The sequence below is a fragment of the Capsicum annuum genome, chromosome 11 (assembly GCF_002878395.1).
Source record: "Capsicum annuum cultivar UCD-10X-F1 chromosome 11, UCD10Xv1.1, whole genome shotgun sequence".
Lineage (NCBI taxonomy): Eukaryota > Viridiplantae > Streptophyta > Magnoliopsida > Solanales > Solanaceae > Capsicum > Capsicum annuum.
In genome coordinates, this window is record NC_061121.1 from 102,009,718 (window position 1) to 102,016,733 (window position 7,016).

The 7,016-nt window shown below is 34.6% G+C and overlaps 1 long non-coding RNA gene across 3 annotated transcripts; it reads right to left on the reverse strand.

Moving 5' to 3' along the window:
• Positions 1-449: 449 nt before the first annotated feature.
• LOC107848162 lies at positions 450-6,294 on the reverse strand. Of its 3 annotated transcripts, XR_001667848.2 has the most exons (6): positions 5,948-6,294; positions 5,661-5,726; positions 4,014-4,278; positions 3,763-3,909; positions 2,741-2,808; positions 450-705 (listed from the first exon to the last, which is right to left on the reverse strand). It is a non-coding gene; the product is annotated as an uncharacterized LOC107848162 (long non-coding RNA). The 3 variants fall into 3 exon arrangements; XR_001667845.2 differs by having other exon boundaries at positions 3,763-4,278; XR_001667846.2 differs by lacking the exons at positions 3,763-3,909; positions 4,014-4,278 and having other exon boundaries at positions 5,948-6,264.
• Positions 6,295-7,016: the final 722 nt, after the last annotated feature.

Sequence of the window (7,016 nt, forward strand, 5' to 3'; positions counted from 1 at the left end):
CAGACGTTGCATATGTGAGCATTGAGATAAGTCTATCGCAACGATTATTGCGACGATTACAACAACCGTTGCAATAGATAGACCTATTGCAATGGTTTTTCCAACCTATTACAATGCTTTGTATAGTTTATAGCAACGGTTAAAAATCATTGCAATAGACTATATTGCAACGACAAAAAAACGTTGCAATAACCCTATTGCAACAATCAGATATCTACTGCAACACTTACTGATCTTTTGCAACGATTTTTAACTATCTATTGCAACTCTTTTTGACACCTATTGCAACAGTTTTGGGTCTTTTGCAATATTTTTTTGCTACCTATTGCAACTATTATAATTAGCTATTGCAACGATTTTTGCCACTTATTCCAACAACTTCAAATACCATAAATAGTTCAAATACCAATTGAAATATATATATATATATATATATACACACACACACATCAAAACAAAATCTTTCATTAATAATAATCCAAATTAAAATATGCAACAAACTAGTAATCCAAACCCAAAAGCAAAATGTTAAAGTCAAATGTTCATTAGTTTTCCCACATGGTATAAAATTCGAGTGGCGATAAGTTTCACGAAATTCATTATAAAAAAGATTGATATCAAAGCATCTATCAAAAATTCAAAAATCTTCTCAAGTAAGGTCAATTTCTTCATCACTTCTTTCTCCATCTCCTTTATTTAGGTCACCTATAAAAAAGAATAAATAATCTTAATTAGCACTTAAATGACAACATATTTAAAGAAGGTATAAGTTGGGCGATTATGTATAATACCATAACGAGCAAGGAAGCAAAAGAATAAAAGAGAAAATAAACATAGCTCTTCACACCACAAAAAACTTAAAAAGAGCATAACTCATTAACATACAATACCATACCGATCGTGTATTAAAGTATAGCACTCTCTAATTACTATACAAATATACAATACCCAAGTATTTCAGAATGTGTTAAAAGTCATGACATATATTTAGGTAGGTAGAAGTATTCAATAAAACTGTACTACCTCAATCACTTGATAATTAGTAGCTTGTTAGAGTTACTAACAGCTAACTTGTTCAAAAGCCAAATGTATCTTGGAGGGGTGAATCAGACAACAAAACAACTTATCTTGCAACTGTTAGGCTATGAACTGTGAATTGCCACTTAAATACCTTAGAGTGCCCTTGTTCCTCCAAAAGACTCATAGTTGGTTAGCAAGATAACACCAAGAATTGTTACTTGGGTGGCTAAATGTTTGTCATAATTTGGAGAGAACAACTCATTGGAGCAGTATTGTTTGGTGTCTAAGCCTACTGGGCACACTTACCAAATTGATGGAAGATTATCTGTGGAGATGAGTTGCTACTGTCTCAAAGAAAGCATTAATGGCTTGGGATAAAGTATGTTTACTAAAAAGTGCAAGAGTCCTTAATACACTGAATCGCAAAATCTGGAATTAAACAACCATATACGTAAACTACCTTGGGCACTCAGTCAACAAATCTAATAATACCATATACAAGATACACCAAGTAGTATAACAAAAGATACAATCATCCTAAACTCCTACATAATGACCAAAAAAGAATGAATAATTTATGGCATAAAAGAAATTACAGAAATGGTGGTGGTAGAAGTAAAGTAAATGGGAAATACAAAAGCTGACAAACAAATAGGCATGTTGATGTCTTTCATCCTTCTTACACCAAAACTGTTACATGTGCTAATTTTTTGTATATGGAGTGAGACCAGAGGAAATATAGATATGCACGGTACTAAATAAGGAAGAATAACAATAATGAGAAGAGAGTCAGCGACAGGATGAAAGATCATTATTTGCTCTATTATCTTTCGGTCACTCTTAACAATAACATGTTTCATATGATATTCATTTGTATTTTACTTGGTTCAAGATCTATCTTTCCACGTGTGGTTCCAAACATCATCTATTTTAAGGGAAGTGAGAGGTTCATTAACATGCCAAATACATCAAATAAAATGATACGATCGTAATAAACAATAATAAAAGAAGACTGTGCTGGCCAAAAGTAAAATAACACTATAATAGCTGAGAGTTTGTAAATGGATTCAATAGCACCAACAAATGTTCAAATGAAGTCATATCTATCTAGAAATAATGTTTATAACTGAGATAATATGGGAAATTGGGTGAATCTTACATAACATCTACTATAGTGACCTTTGTAGTTACTTGGACTGAAGCGACATCACTATCAAAATACGGAAATGACTCGGAGATTCTTACCCTATGACCCCGTCATAACAACCTTCACCAGTTTAACTATGTTAAGATGATGGCAGTGCATAATGGAACCATTAAGGCAAACAAAAACAAAAACAAAGATCTAACAGATGCCATCATGTCAACGCTAAGACCAACTTTGAATTACTTAGTCCAGCTAAGATCAATCACTCCCTTTTGAGAAACTTTAAACAATATCTCTCTATGTTTGAGAGTAATGAACTCAATTACAGAAATTCAAACTTACATATACCATGTTCTCCAACAGTAATTTAGTGAGTTGGTTCTATAAGACAGTCAAACAGAAGTTACAGATAAAACTTTAATGCAATGCATGTAATGTATCATTCTCAGAGACTTCAAATAGGTTCACATTAAAGGTTTAATTGTTAACACAAGTGCTACCACATACTCTGGAATAAGATGGATGAAAGCGCTAACCAAATATGTTTTGAGGGAGGGAGGAAGCTTTCGGTACCTTTGTCTTCAAGATAATCTAGCACGCCCCAGTCTCCTCTTTCTCAAATCTCGTAAGTCTGCAGAAAGCTGAACAAAAAAGGAATTAAAAGAGAAATGTTAATAGCAACAGAAAGCATGCATATTTTTCAAAGGTTACTGTATGACCCAGTGATGGGTACTTGACATGTTTGTCCTTTCATACGTTTTACTGCATAATTCATTCCTAAAAGCAAGGTCTAAACCACCTCTAAGAGCACCTAAAAGTACCCAACTGAGCAAAAGAAGGAAAAACATAAGAGGAGATGAAACACTAAGTACATAAGTAACATAATTACTGCCTACTTATTGATTGAAATAATAATGTGTAAAGATATGATTGTGGTGCCTGTATGTATGTATGTATGTATACTCCTCTAATGGGTCTTTTATCTCGTACAATTTTGAATAGAAGGGTAGTCCAATGTACTACGCGTTGGTATACTTGAGGTCCAGGGAAAGGCTGAACCACAAAGGTCTATTGTGCACAACCTTACCTTGCATTTCTGCAAAATATTGTCACCACGGCTTGAACCCATGATCTCTAGCCACATGACAGTAACTTAATCAGTAACGCCAAGAGGCCTTTTTATCTTGAACAATTCTGAATATACGTGTAAAACAAAAAATATTGATGACCAAAACTGGCTCAAATTTTTCGCTTCCCAGTGCTCTTTCAAAATCTCTTTTACAATTACAACAATATGAAAGCATACACTCCAACCCCCAGCAGTCCAGCACAAAAACAATAACAATAACAAGAAATCAAAAGGCATGGACAACTGGAAAAGAATCATGTATTGATAGAATGAAAAGGAAAATAATCGCAGCCCTCTTCTTTCCTCATCATTTCTAGATTAATCTCCTGAGGCACACCTTCCCCATCCCACTATCTGAAGCAAAAATAAAAATATTGTATAAAACCTGCAGAGAGTTTTGTTAAAATGTGATGTAGTTGAAAAATAAATATACCAATGCATAAATTAGAACAACATAGATTTATACCTCTTATAAGTTCAAATAGCACATTGCTTGTGCTTGAAGATAATATGAATCCTTGTAATTTCTACCACTACCAATGTGAATCCCATTTCTAATCCAGTCCTCTTGATGAATCTAGGCTTTCCTACTAATATCGAGAATTCCAAGGTTCTGAAGAACATACAAACTTAAATGTGAAGCATGATACAAGGTTTGGTTGAACATGTATCACCTTACGCATGATTAAAAGAAAATTGTCCCAACAAGATAAGTACATTTTTAGCTTCCTCAATATAAGCAATCTCAAATTGGACCGGTTGTTATTTGAAAAGAAGAATCCTTTTGTTCTTTGCTAACTGTGGTATCCGGGCTAGCTTGCACGCACCTCCACCAATTCCACGGGATATCTACCACCTCCCAAGGTACCAAACTTCGTCCACCACGGCTAGAGCAGATGGAAAGAAATCACATAGTGTACCGCTAAGTCTTCAAACATAATACAATAAAATGCTTGTCCCTCTTAGGCTCCTGATCTTGGAACTGAAGGATATTATTCATAAATTATGCACCAAAATAGGTTCAATGACATAATAATCTGTAATAACAATGGTTCTTTAAACCATGTAGATGGATTAATACGGTCAGTTTATGTGATTAGCAGGCCCATTATGCTGTTCAGACTCTTCAGTACCCTTTATTTCCTTCGTGACAAAAATACACTTTAGGCAATGCTACAATAGATAGTTATTAATCATCAACTCCTTTTATTCTTTTCTTATAACTATGTTGTGAGAGAAAGCTTGCCTGTTTATTATTTATATCAAAGCAATATTACCAGAATATAGAATCTAGCTGTTAAAAAATAGTGTGATAAGCAATCTGAAAGCATATCCAACCCCCAGCAAGCGCAAGCTTGACCAAGACACCAGAAGTTTCACTGAAATGAGCTTTCTAATCCACACAACTTACTGAGTAACCAAATAAATTCTATGCACTGATATATTATATCAATTATTCAAGCAATATCATGTTATAACAGGAAAATACAAACTTAAGAGAATATATGAGTAAAAAAGTGCATGTTCTAAAAGTGCATACTATAGTTTTTAGCTTAATTATCCGACACTAGATGTTCCTCCTAGTCATCGCCTTTATTTTATAACCATGGTATTTGGGCCAGCTTTGGCACACACCTTGACTAAATCACGCGATGCCTTCCAGCTCAAACCAGTAACAAGCAATATTTACCAGGAAACGAATTCTATCCACTAAAGCTAGAACAGATGAGACGTTTCTCCTAGTTAGAGAAACATGACAACCTTAAGAATCTACGAACATAATTCCTGCAGCCATGTGCACATTAGCCTACAACAATAATTCACCCCAATTCAAAGAAATTGTGCTTGTCAGTTAACTCCCTTAGTGTTCTTCTAGCATAAGAATCTCTAAACAAACAAACTAATGCAACAGAAATGAGTATAAAAAATGGATAATGTATAGAACATATGAGATGTTGCTCCTAGTTTAACCGTTACTCTACATTTGTGCCCATTTCATTCAGTAGCTTAATTCTCCAACACTACACGTTTCTCCTAGTTTTTTTTTGTCCGAGCCAGCTTTTCCACACCTCAACTAAATCCATGAGATAACTGCCAGCTCCCACCCGCGACAAGCAACATATACCAGGAAACTTTGTCTACTAAAGTTAGAACAGATGAGATGTTTTCTCCTAGTTTTCTGCTAGCATAAAAGCAATTTGAGCAGCCATGTGCACATTAACCAAAACCAACAACCAATGAACCTCAATTCAAACAAATTGAGCTTGTCAGTTAACTCTCCTAGTATCCTTCTAGTATTAAACTCCCTAAACAAACAAGATATAATGAAAAAAATGAGTATAAAAACTGTATAAAGTATAGAACCTTCGAGGCAGAGGAGGAGGAGGAGAAGAAAGGTGACGGTGAGGGGTAGAACTGCGTGATCTAGCACTTCGAGAAGCAGAAAAAGATGAAGGAACTAATGTTAGAACACTAGCAATCAAAGTGAAGAAGAAAAATAATCCAAAATAGAAACTCAAAAAATTAGGTCAAAATTATCCTTAAAATCACCAAATTAAAGAAGAAAACCCCAAATTTGCTCGGAAATTGAAGTGCAATTGAAGTGTAAATTTGAGAGCTGAAATTGAAGGTACCCTAGAAATGAAAATTACCTATATTGTACAAGACAACAGCAATAATTTAGAGCTGAACCAATCAACACAGGCCTGTTTCCATAGACGCCTAGAAGCTGAACTAATCAACACAACAAAAGCTTATTTATGCTTTGGTAGTGACTTCTATAAATCAGGCTATTGTAAATTAGAGCGGTAGTCGGAGTGGTAGTCGAAGCGAAAATTGGAGCGGTAGTCGGCAGTCGGCAGTGGGTTGATTCACAGTACTGGTTGTCGACTGAGAGTGAGTTGAGAGTGAAACATGTTTGTTAAGTATGTTTTTTTTAATTTTTGTTATATATTTTATTAATTTTTGGCGGATTGTGAAAAATTAGAGAGGGAAAAAATGAAAACCGATGCACTAGATTTTTTTTTTTTTCCAATAAAGTGTTGTCATAGGTAACTTTATGGCAACAGTTCAAGTAACCGTTGCTATAAGACACCCTATTGCAACAGTTATCCATCAATAGCAATGATTATAGAATTACTAGAACCATTTTTTTTTACAGCGGTTGCAACCGTTACAATAGATCGTCTATAGCAACACTTTTGAAATCGTTGTCAAAAGGTTCATTGCAATAGAGGTAATTTCTGATAGTCTTAATTTCTATGTTTGAACAGGGGGAAAAGGCTGAACAGATGATACCTAAATGGACAACAGGTTATCCCATCGTCGTTGACAACCATAAAAAGATTTATCCAGGGATAGATAGAAACCTTGATAAATAAGCAATCAAAGTCACTTGTTGTGCCTGGAGGGAAATGCCTTGGTATGCTTGGCCCTAATGTTGCTGGAAAAATATCTTTTATTAGTATGGTTAGTTCAACAATATCCTATCATCATTTTAATCCTTTGTTCTTCAACTAGTTATGCGTGCTATCCAACATTTGTTTTTACTTGTTGTACATTTACTTAGTAACTAAGTTCTGCCAACAGATGGTTGTTCTTACAAAGACAAGCTTCAGTGTTTCATTTCTTGATAGTCTGAATATAATCACATAGATAGACAAAGTGCACACCGCTGGGTGTACTTAACCTTGGTGATAATTATTTTAATCGAATATCATT